We start from the raw sequence: 12,614 nt of genomic DNA on the forward strand, positions 1-12,614 counted from the left end.
CCCAAAACATTTCCCTACTTGGAATTTCTCGACTCCATCATTTTTTCCTTTCTTCCCTTTGCAGATAAAATACTAGTAATGAATGTAAGTTACACATTACAAGAGTGTAGGAATATAAGGGAGCAGAGATACAGGTGAATTCCACATTTTAAGGAACTGCATTAAAATAAGTAAGAACAGGCTAGACTGATTTGTTTATGATAAGCAAAAGAGGGAAATACTTTTAATATAAGGGGGAAACCTGGAAAGAGATTATTCACTTTTAAAATTAAAAAAATACGGAGAAATTGGATATGAAAATAGGAGCATGTGATCTCAAAAATAAGCTGGACTTTTTCTTTTTAAACAATTTCCTGTTTTGCTATGAGATAGGGTACAGATGATGACAAAGTATCACAGAAAACATATTTTCTATTTTGAAATTTCACCGAGTGAGGCATAAATTCAGTCTCTAATACTTAAACACACACACACACACACACACACACACAAACCTTGGAGACCCTATCCTTTAATAACAGGCGATCTCAAAGGATCTATATGTATAAAAGCCTAAGCAACCATTTGACCGTTTGACCAGTAGCTATGACATACACTGATCACCAGGGGGCAGACGCTCAACGCACAGGCATGGAAGTATGGAACAGACTGATGAGTCTCAGAGGGAAGTGGGGGAGTGGGAGGGCAGGAAGAGATTAACCAAAGATCTTATATGCACACTAGAGGCCCAGTGCACAGATTCATGCACCGGTGGGATCCCTTGGCCTGGACTGCAGGGATCAGGCCAAAACCGGCAGTCTAACATTCCCCGGATTGCTAGAGGGCGCAAGCCCCGCTGAGGCAATCTCAATGGTGAATGAATGGTGAATGAATCCATGCACTAGGCCTCTGGTAGATTTATAACAGGCTGTAGAGGAGTCCTGGGGTGCATCTATGAAATTAGCATCAGAATAAAATGGGAAAAAACCCATCACCCCCAAATAAGAAACTCTCTATCTCTCTCCCTTCCTCTCTGTAAAAAATCAATAAAATATATTTTTAAAAAATAAAAAAATAAAACAACCTTTGTTAATGAAATCCAGTAAGATTTCTAAATTTCATGTGCCCCTGTCATTTAGTGTTTCTACCTCTATTAAAATGAATCTCCAATATCCTATTATATTTGCAACTAGTTACATTGTTTGTGAAGTACTAGAATATATTAAGTAGACACTGTGCAAAGTATGTTCTTTTATAAGATCAAGACAATGTCTCTATTCCATTTAAGCCTCTCTCTCTGTGATGACCTTCTAAACAGCTGGGCTTTTGTGAAATTTCTTGTTAAAAATTGCAGGATGTCTGAATTTTACCTGACCCTAATGACAGTAGCATAGTCCCTTCTCCCAACACTGTGATAACCAAAAACACCCCCTATAAATTCCCACATGCCCTCTAGGACTCTCCAGCACTCTCAAACTTAGATCCTGCTGTCAATATGGGTGGCTAAAGCTCCCAGGCCAACTTGTAGTGGAGGAATGCAGTTTAATTTCTACATAAAAGCTTGTTCAAATGTTTCCTTGGCGCTCCTTTATGGACTGTTTTTAGTAGATGGCTTTTCGTGATGACAGGCTCTTTTGCTATCTTTCATTCCTGAATTTTCTGAATATCTTGGACCCTGGCATTTGTTCCTGACTGACATATCATTCTGAATGTTCCCATATCCCGGGCACCCAGTTTTGTTTTGATTGGTACTCTGGTTCTCTGTGCAAGCCCAGTCTTGCTAAGCAGATCATAATCTCCAGCGAGCTTCAGTAGCTCCTCTGTTCCCACGGTCATAGCTCAGGCATTCAGGCCTGCGTATATGCTCGCTCCCAGATGCTTTTAAATTAGACCCTTTCACCCTAGCCAGTTTGGCTCGGTGGATAGAGCATCGGTCTGCAGACTAAAGGGTCCCAGGTTCGATTCCGGTCAAGGGCACATGCCCGGGTTGCGGGCTCGATCCCCAGTGGGGGGCGTGTAGGAGGCAGCAGATTGATGATTCTCTCTCATCATCGATGTTTCTATCTCTCTCTCCTTCTTCCTTCCTCTCTGAAATCAATAAAAATATATTTAAAAATTAAAAAAAAATTAGACCCTTTCCCCCTTGGCTACATAGGGTTCATATTCAGTAATTCCTTTACTTAATCAGTAATAGTCATCATTGTATAGGGCAAAATGACAACTCCTTTTGTGCAGGTCTTACACATTACAACAAATAAAAAAAGACACTTGTTTTATAAAATTGACATTAACTAGTACAGTCATTATAATGTAGCTACTGTTAATTCATTGTATCTAACACCCTGAAGTACCTCACAACGCCACCGTCACATCCAGCCCTGCTTTCTTGTTTCTTAAACTCCACTTCTTCCTGCTGAGTTCCGTTGCAGTCCCTGAGCTGGATCTTCGGCCTTTCCTCTTCTCCGGGTCTATAGCAGTCGTTCTTAACCTTTTTTGAGTCTGAATCCCTTGGAGGAAGTGAAGAAAAAGACACATTTGCACATTTTATTTATTTTTATTTTTATTTTATTGAATTTTTACAGAGAGGAAGGGAGAGGGATAGAGAGTTAGAAACACCAATGCGAGAGAAACATGGATCAGCTGCCTCCTGCACACTCCCTACTGGGGATGTGCCCGCAACCAAGGTACATGCCCTTGACCGGAATCGAACCTGGGACCCTTGAGTCTGTAGGCCGATGCTCTATCCACTGAGCCAAACCGGTTAGGGCTGCACAACATTTTACACGCAAATTTAAGGTGGGGGATTCCATTGAGTATATCTTAAATTTTTTTTAAAGCTCACACCTCCTGCTAAACGTAGAAATCTTGTGAACAACCCTCCCACACACAATATTCTGATGAGATGTGATCCCCATCCCTCCAATCTTATAATCACTGACACACAGTTGATATCCATTCTCCACAAGCCAAGAATTGCTTTTGCCCAGCTAAACGTTTTTAGGTCTACATTTAAAAAAAAAAAAAAAGCATAAAGTTTTGTTTCCTAAATATAATATTGTTCAAGATTCTGATTGCTTCCTCCACCCCAAACCCCCATTGAGACTCATCGCTTTGAGAAACTCTCACAGCCATCATTAGCCTACAAATCTTTTGTATCCACACTTGGGTTTCTCTCCGTAGTGCAGTGATGGCGAACCTTTTGAGCTCGGCGTGTCAGCATTTTGAAAATCCTAACTTAACTCTGGTGCCGTGTCACATATAGAAATTTGTTGATATTTGCAACCATAGTAAAACAAAGACTTATATTTTTGATATTTATTTTATATATTTAAATGCCATTTAACAAAGAAAAATCAACCAAAAAAATGAGTTCGAGTGTCACCTCTGACACGCGTGTCATAGGTTCACCATCACTGCCATAGTGTCAGGCACATATTGTCAACTGCCAGTGAAAAGCTTCACTTTGCTTATGCTCAATTTCTCTTTCCCTTTGCCTTCACTGCCCTTGCAGAGGCACATTTATCTGTTGGGTTTAGTTTAGCAATTATGGGCAGATATAATCCACTATGCTAAATGATAGGGAATGGTTTCAGGGACTAGTACAAGGAAATACATTTTCTTTTTAAATATGTTTTTATTGATATTTTAGAGAGAGGTAGGGAGAGGGAAAGATAGAAACATCGCTGAGAGAGAAACATCCACACGGACTGGCTGCCTCCCGCATGCCCCCTGCTGGGGATGGAGCCCATAACCCAGGCATGTGCCCTGACCTGGAATCAAACCCGTAACCTCTTGGTGCATGGTTGTCGCTCAACCACTGAGCCACACCAGCTGGGCTACAGTGAAATACATTTGCATAGTACTTTACGCATGGCTTAAATGTTTCCATATATGTGGTTAGTCTTCACCAAAGTCCTTGAGGCAGGTAGGACAGTAGGGTGCGGAGCCAAGGTGATGCTAAGTATTGGCCTGCTGCAGTGACACCAAGGTCTGTTACGTTGCAGTCCAGTGCTTTGCTCTTCTGCCTCACTAACCTCCTGAACTAGGCCCTGTTACAGTAGGGGGAAATCTTGGAAAAATCAAAGCCGTTACTTTCCAAGAGCTTATATGACATCTTGACACCTTAAAATATGATGACCCTGCTCAGTTGGTGAAAGCATCATCTGATATGCCAAGGTTGCCAGTTTGGTCCCCGGTCAGGGCACATACAAGAATCAACCCAACCTATGAGGGAAGGTGGGGGGTGAGGGGGTAAGAGATCAACCAAAGGACTTGTATGCATGCATATGAGCATAACCAATGGACACAGACAGGGGGCCGGGGGGGGGCGGGGGAACCTGGGAGAGGTCAATAGGGGAAAAAGGAGACTTATGTAATACTTTAAACAATAAAGAAATTTTTAAAAAAAGAATCAACCAATGGCCTGGCCTGTGTGGCACAGTGGTTGAGTTTTGACCTAGGAACCAAGAGCCAAGAGGTCACGGTTCGATTCCCAGTCAGGGCACATGCCCGGGTTGTGGGCTTGGTCCCCAGGGTCTTTTAATATCTATATAGTATTCCATAGTTTGACTATACCATGAAATATTTTATTACTTGATATTTAGATTGATCATAATTTTTTCTATTACAAACAATACTATATCCTTTTTGTTGTTGTTAATCCTCATTCAAGGATATTTTTCCATTAATTTTTAGAGAGAGTGGAAGGGAGTGGGAGAGATGGAGAGAGAAAAACATCTATGTGAGACAGACATATGGGGCTAGGGATCGAGTCTACAACCGAGGTACATGCCCTTGACAAGAATCAAACTTGTAACCCTTCAGTCTGCAGGCCAGCACTCTACCCACTGAGCCAAACCAGCTAGGACAACACTATATCCTTATAATATATATTTAATCTTCTACCAGCATTGAAAAAGTGCCTATATCTTTGTATCTTTATGTATACTGATATTATCAGTCTTTTGAATACTTATTTATAAAGCTTTTATTGTCTTTTTGTATTTCGTTTGTGTAGTTCCAGTTTATATAGCATCTGAATAATTCTTTTGGGTCATTTGTTTCTTCATAATTTGTACAATCTCTTTGACTATTCCGGATATTAACCCTTGCTCTGCTATATACTACAAATATATTTTTAAAACTGTTACTGGTCTTTTCACTTGTTAATAGTGTCTTTTGTTATACAGTTGTTGTGTTGTTTTTAATATACACATATCTGGCTCGGCCTGCATGGCTCAGTGGTTGAGCATCGACCTATAAACCAGGAAATCATAGTTCAATTCCCAGTCAGTACACATGCCCAGGTTGCAGGCTTCATCCCCCATAGGGAGCATGTAGGAGGCAGCCAATCAATGATTCTCCCTCATCATTAATGTTTCTCTCTCTCTTCCTGTCTGAAATAAAAATATACTATCTATCTATCTATCTATCTATCTATCTATCTATCTATCTATGCAAATCTGTCAGTCCTTTCCTATATGATATCTGGGTTTTATGCTTTGGTAAAGCTTTTCTAGCCTGTGAATTTTTAAAATATTTTTCAGCCGAACCGGTTTGGCTCAGTGGATAGAGCATCGGCCTGCGGACTCAAGGGTCCCAGGTTCAATTCCGGTCAAGGGCATGTACCTTGATTGCGGGCACATCCCCAGTGGGGGGTGTGCAGGAGGCAGCTGATCGATCTCTCTCATCGATGTTTCTAACTCTCTGTCCCTCTCCCTTCTTCTCTGTAAAAAATCAGTAAAATATATTTTTAAAAAATATACTTTTCAAAATTTTCTTCTACTACATTTATAGTGTTGCTTTTTGTTTACCTTTGATATATTTGGAATTTATGTTTGTGTTTGGTATGTGGCAGGTGTTGTATTAGTTTCCTAGGGCTACCATAGCAAATTTCCACAGGGGGGATACGTTATGACAATAAAAATTTATTTTCTCACAGTCCTGGAGGCCAGAAGTCTGAAATTACGTTGTCAGCGGGTTGAGTCCTTTTTGGAGGTTCTACAGGAGAAACTCGTCCATACCTCTCCCCTAGCTTCTGGCGCTGCCAGCAGTCGTCGGCATTCCTTGGCTTATAGACACAGCATTCCAGTTTCCCTCTCTGTTTTCACATTGCCTTCTCTCTGTGCCTGTGTCCTTTTCTGTCACTTATGAGTATACTCTCCTGGGATTTAGGGCCTACCCTAATCCAGTAAGGTCTCGTCTCAATCCTTACACTAGTTTCATCTGCAAAGACATCATTTCTAAATAAGGTCACTTTCTGAGATACTAGGTGGACATGAATTGGGAGGGTTGGGCACTATTCAACTAATTTTATTTTTTCCAAAGGAAAATTTATTTATTTATTTTATTTTTCAATATATTTTATTGATTTTTTTACAGAGAGGAAGGGAGAGGGATAGAGAGTTAGAAACATCGATGAGAGAGAAACATGGATCAGCTGCCTCCTGCACATCTCCTACTGGGGATGTGCTCGCAACCAAGGTACATGCCCTTGACCGGAATCGAACCTGGGACCCTTGAGTCCGCAGGCTGACGCTCTATCCACTGAGCCAAACCGGTTAGGGCCCAAAGGAAATTTAATGGTCGCCAACTGCCCTCCCCTGCCAGCCTGATCGCCCACAACTGCCCTCCCCCGCCGACCATCTTTGTGTGTTGGAGTGATGGTCAATTTGCATATTGCTCTTTTATTAGATAGGATTACATATTGTTTTAAAATAGTGATAGTTCTTTCTCTTCCTTCCCAGTGTTAAAAACTTTCTTGAAGGTTTGTGTATGTGCTGTTACATTGGCCAGGACCCCAATAGTAGAGTGTTAAACAGCAGCAGATTGAGTGAACATAGTACTTAACATCTAAATAGAAAAAAACATAAAAACAAACCAATCAAGCCAGAGATACTGCATAGAAAACAATGGACTTATGATACACTAAAGAAATAAAGTGGCAGAATTTTAACACTTGGAGTGGGGGAAACGAGTTAAGTCGGCTCGCGTGAATTGCGCGTACTCCGCGGGAGCCGTCTTTAACTCGGTTCATATAGATTTGTGGTGGAGTGCGGGAAACGTGTAAACCCGGGCCAATTGTAACTGCGTATTACCAAATATTTGTTTGTAATCCACCCTTTTGGTGGATGGAACAAAACCAAAAGACAGAGCCATCTTATATTTTGGCGGGAAATTCACCCCACACCGGAGTGTTAACTAGCAAGTGCTCCCTGTACTTCACCTTGCACTAATATTATTTAAAACCTCGTAAATCCTTCTGAGACCTGTGCTAGGCAGCTCCACCAAGTTACCTGGCAACGTGGGAATCTGCTCTACCTGCAGGGCAATCAGTCTGGCTCTTAACTCAACAGTTCATTCAGCCTTTAGACTGACCATTACTAGTTCGTGAGGTCAGTCACTCACAGAACAGTGGTGACACTCAGCTGCCACCTAAGCATGGCTGGTATGCTTGGGGCTGAGGTTCCTGGTGGCATATAAAATGAAGATTCCTTCCCAAAGAAGACATTTGAGCCCTTGTCACTAATCTGCTTTCTCTGCATTTTTTTAGTTTCTGGCCATTTAGGTTTTCACCTACAATCTTGCTGAGAACTAATTAACTGGTTGAAATTGTCTGTGCATGGTAAAAGCCTCTTCACAAAGAATGGTTTTTCCTTCATTCATTACTTAACAACTACCAAGCACCTACATAATTGTAGTTTACTAAATAGGTTAATAGAGCTCAACCTTTAAAAAGAAAAAAAGCCTAGATACTTAAATAGGAGCTTGGGTTTCTATAGATATTATGATGCCCACTGTAAAGGTAGAAACTGAGTGCTAATAGGATAGCAATCTTCATGTTTTTTTGTGATTTTTTAATATGTTTTTATTTTATTTCAGAGAGAGGAAGGGAGAGGGAGAGATATAAACATCAATTATGAGAATCATTGATCAGCTGCCTCCTGCACACCCTCTACTGGGGATCAAGCCCACAACCTGGGCATGTGCCCTGATGGGGAATCGAACCCTTATCTCCAGGCTCACAGGTCGATACTCAACACTGAGCCACACCAACCAGGCTGGAATGTTAATGTTTTTAAGGTAAAGTTTCCAGAACAAACCTACTCTCCCCAAGTTAAGATTTTCTTTCTTAAGCCCTGGCCCAGTAGTTCAGTTGGTTAGCATCAACCAGAAACACCAAGATTGTGGGTTCGATCTCTAGTCAGGGCATGTACAAGAAGCAACCAATGAATGCATAAATAAGTGGAACAACAAATCAATGTTTCTCTTTCTCGCTCTAAAAAAATTAATAAAAAATTTTAAAATGTTTAGAATTCCTTTCTTAAGTTATAACCTACTTTGAAAGACAATCTAACTCATTCAAATATCAAATTACTTTGCAAAAATTAGGTTTCTGAAAATTTTAATAAATTAAAAATGATTATAAGTGAAATATTAATGTTCAAAATTAATTTAAAGCATAATTTCAATCAACTGTATCATAAATTCATACAAAGAAAACTGGGGGAAGAATTCTACCAAAATGCTAATATCTGAGAACAGTATCTCTCAGTGATGGTATCAGTTGTGATTATTATTTTCCATAGTGGGCATGTTTTACTTTTTAACATATTACTTTTGTTTTTAATCCTCACCCAAGGATATGTGTGTGTTTTTATTATTGATTTTAGAGAGGAAGGCAGAGGGAGAGAAACATCGATGTGAGAAAGAAACATCAGTTGGCTGCCTCCCATTCTCACTCCTGACCGGATCGAACCCACGACCTTCCACTGCATGGGACAACGCTCCAACCGACTGAGCCACACTGGCCAGGGCTAACATATTGCTTTTATGATCACAAAACTAAAAATACAATCACTGAGTTAAGTAAGCAAAATAAGCCTTTTATGGAATTACTTATGAAACATGAAGATACTAAAAATGATTGATCGGATAATTCAGGATGGCAGCTGACTTTGCACTCCATTTGCTGGTTCTAACTCATTTCAAAGGTAATTTCTTTAATGGTTCAATATGTCTTTGCATATTTTTTTAAACTTGAGTTTAGAACTCACTACTTCTAATTAGGTGTGACTATCAGCAAACAAGCAAAACTTTGTATTTATAGGAAAGAAATGTGTATGTGAAAGTGCTTTAAAAAAAATCGAAAGCAATAACACAAAGGCAAGTACTATACAATCAATTCTTTGTGTAAATTATGCTTTTTATTGACAGGGGTCGTTATCATTGTGTACATAAGCAAAGACTTCCCTGTGGCGTGCAGCTGTGGTCACTGTTTGTAGAAGCCATGTGCCCGGGGTGTGACTGTGCTTCTTAGACTTAGTTTGCCTTTGCAAATAGTCCAGGACAAAACTGGGGAAGCTGCGGCTGGCTAAGGCCAGGCCCAGGGCACCTTCAATCTAATGGGTGTTTGAGAAGCTTAGCAGCAAGAACTGTGTTGCAGTGATACCAAGATAAACACAAATAATCCCTTGCCTGTGCTCAACACACAGTTAACATGTATTTTTGAAAACATCCCATCTAATCCTCACAGCCACCCTGTAAGGTAGGTAGACGACCCCCCCCCCCCATTTTACAGGAGGTTAAGTCGTTCTCCCCATGTCACACAGCTTATGTGTAGCAGAGCCAGGACTGGAACTCAGGTCCTCTGATCCTAACCCCAGTGCTGTACGCCATGGCTGCCTCCTGGACCAACAGTCCCTACCTGACCATTAGAGGTACACAGTCTGAAGGGGAAACACATATACAGATATCAGTCAGTGCAAAGCCATATTGATAAGGTGTTTTACAGAGTGCAAAGTGCAGGAGAACAAAAAGAGAAGGGCCATTAATTTCCTCCTGGCCACATTTTCAGTCCTAAGAACAAGTTGTAAGTCAGTTTATCATTCTGCACCTAAGTTTCTAAATCTATAAAGTGAAAATAATATGTTCGCCTACCTCACTGAGTTATTTTGAGAACCAAGTGGGATAATATATGAAAATTATAAAGGTATATATAGGTATAAAGTGGTGCTAATAACAGCAGCATCAGAGCCCATAAACTTCACTGTATATATTTATATTTGTGAGTAAATAATTAGAAACAGTGCTTACTAATCAGAAACTACATTGTGAAACAGTATTATTCTTTCCTTTCTTATCAAGTTTGAAGGCATTATAATCATTAATCACATTGACCTTGAAGGCAGAAAGAACTGAATTCAAATCCCAACTCTGCCACCAGCAGTGGGACATTGGACAATATGTTAATTACTCTGGGTCATACATACACAGTGAGGATAATATATTTTTTCATGAGGACCCACTGAGATGATACATGCAAAATGTTTACTATAGTGCCTGGCACATAGTAAATACTCAATAAACATTAGCTTTAAAAGGTATCAAACATTTGTTGAGCACTTGCAATGTACCAGGCCTAACTTGGGAAACAAAATGAAAATACACGGTCCTGTTTCAAAGAGATAACAGTTTGGTGAAGAAACATACATACAAATAAAAAAAAAAACCATGCTCACTACTCAACTGAAAACACCACAGGCAGGTTAGAAAATGAACTTATAAATCTGCCTGGAGAGACAGGTAAATAGAAATCTTGGAGGAGGAGGAAGAGGAAGCATTTGACTCAAGATGAGTAGAAGGGGAGATGAGTAGAGACCTTTTGAAGGGTGAGTAGAAGTTTGCAGTGCTGTTTATTTGGCTTTATCATTTGCCCACAGCGGTCTGATCCCTTGAAAAGTCAAGACTCATGTTTATGCTTGTTGGCCTTCTGGTGATTCAATCTAGACATTCTGGTGACTTCATGAGCATGGTGTTAGAAACGCATTTCACTTGCTATCTTCTCTATGTGAAACATCTGTTTGTTTTCATTTTATAGACTCCTTAAGAGCTGTACAAACAACTTCTTACAGAGGGGATAATTGGTCCTGCCACTTAAAAGTGTTAGCATCCTTGGTACATGTTGCCTGATCCCATTACGGAGAGAAGGCAGGGAGGACTTGTAACCACTTGCTCTGGAAAAGCAGGAGTGACCGGGATAAATGGGTAAGGAATACAAAGGGAATGCACCCTGGCGCTCTGGTGGAGGTTGTTGAGGCCGGCCTAGGAGAAGTCAATGGGCGAAATAACCGGCCAGAGGTGATACGTTGACAATAAAGATTTTTTTAAAAAAGTGGAATGCACAAGGATTAGATCTTCTGGAGAGAATGGAAAGTTTACAGCTGTCCTTTGTCCACATGCACATGTGAAAATCCAGAAAGCTTTGTATTGGCCAGATACCTTGCTACCAAACTGAAGTGTCTTTCTGATCTCACCAAGTGTGTTAGCAGGGAATTTGGGAGTTAGAGATGTTGCCCTAAGTGAAAGAAATGTCACACTTTTCTTTGGACTTTCTGCTTACTAAGTATTGGCTAAATCCCTCATCTGAACAACATACTGGAAGAGTTAAAAAGCTGTGTTTATATCTGTTTCTACACCAGTAACTACCATGTTATAGAAATTTAACTGATATTGAACAGAAATCATCTTTTACTTTATAATCTCATATAATCTTGCCTCATATAATCTTTTGATTTTAGAGCTGGAAGAGCCTTAAAGAGCTTGTCATTCACCCTCTTTGTTTCACAAATGAGGCAACAGTGGCCTAGAGAGGCTGAGAGGTGTTGTTCCAGACAGAGTCCTCTTATGGGGCTTTTTCCAGCCTTTTGCATGAAGAGACCTATAGTACTTATCCATTGCAGTAGACATAAATGAACGGTGTTCTTCCCACATTAGCTGAGAAAGATACAGACCAAAGGAGAGTAAAACTTTGGTAAGCCCCAAGAGGGAGAGAAGCCAGTCATACTGAAGTCACTGTATTGGCCCATGTAATTGGTGCTGAGTGCGAGTGAATCAGATTCCAATCCACTCAAATTTAGGGCACCAGGCCCGGAACTTTTAACTAAGAGCCGTTGTCAACAACAAAACAGTCACCAAGACTGGGCAGTACCTTGACCCAAAGCCAAGAGGCAGGACCACAGAAAGTCTACAGACGTGATATTCCACCTCCATGTGCACCTCGCAAGAGGAACTGCTGGTTCCGTGGCAGGATTTAATGTTCGGCGCGATCCCCTCTGGAGAAATGGCAGCAGTTGGCAGGGCACGGAAAAGCCTTCTTTGGCAGAAAGGCCATTTCCTTCAGACTCCTGTTTGGAACAAGATGCACCGGAGTTGATAAGCCAGGCCACAGATAAGCGTATAGCCACAAGCTCACCCACCCTTTCCTTCCTTTCCTCAAGGAGGGACGCCCACCGCTCTGCTCCAACGGGGCACTGCTCCTGCCGGGAGGGCTCGTCCACCTGATGGTAGGAGCTCTCCACGGAGTACATCCTCCTACCTGGCTTTCTCGGCCCCCCACTGGCAGCCCGCCCCCTTCGCCTGGAGCTGGGCGGGAGAGGAGGGCGGTGGCAGATGCGGGGCACTTCGTCTGTCGGGCTGGTTCCGGAGGGAGGAGGAAAGCTTCCGTGGCGACTGAACTGCAGCCCCCAGAGCCTCTGCCCTCCCCATCATTGCCTGGGCCGCCAGAGAGCGGCGGCCCCCGGCGCGCGGCGGGTCCCGGCGCAGCATCAGCGCGCTCGGAGCCCACCGGGCCGCCC

General features: G+C 41.6%; 1 protein-coding gene across 4 annotated transcripts in view; it reads right to left on the reverse strand.

Annotated features, from left to right (window-relative positions):
- Positions 1-2,046: 2,046 nt before the first annotated feature.
- The window catches only part of GEMIN4 (gem nuclear organelle associated protein 4), a 35,246-nt gene continuing 24,678 nt past the window's right edge, over positions 2,047-12,614 (reverse strand). For 2 of the 4 annotated variants that reach the window (XR_002831742.1, XR_002831741.1), the window contains exon 2: positions 11,491-12,164. The gene's annotated coding sequence lies outside the window, so the exon portion shown is untranslated. Of the gene's footprint in view, positions 2,068-2,330; positions 2,487-11,490; positions 12,165-12,270; positions 12,499-12,614 lie in introns of those variants that run through there. The other 2 variants (XR_001350317.2, XR_002831740.1) reach the window with 2 other exon arrangements.

The sequence above is a fragment of the Myotis lucifugus genome, unplaced genomic scaffold (genome assembly GCF_000147115.1).
Source record: "Myotis lucifugus unplaced genomic scaffold, Myoluc2.0 scaffold_262, whole genome shotgun sequence".
Classification (NCBI taxonomy): Eukaryota; Metazoa; Chordata; class Mammalia; order Chiroptera; family Vespertilionidae; genus Myotis; species Myotis lucifugus.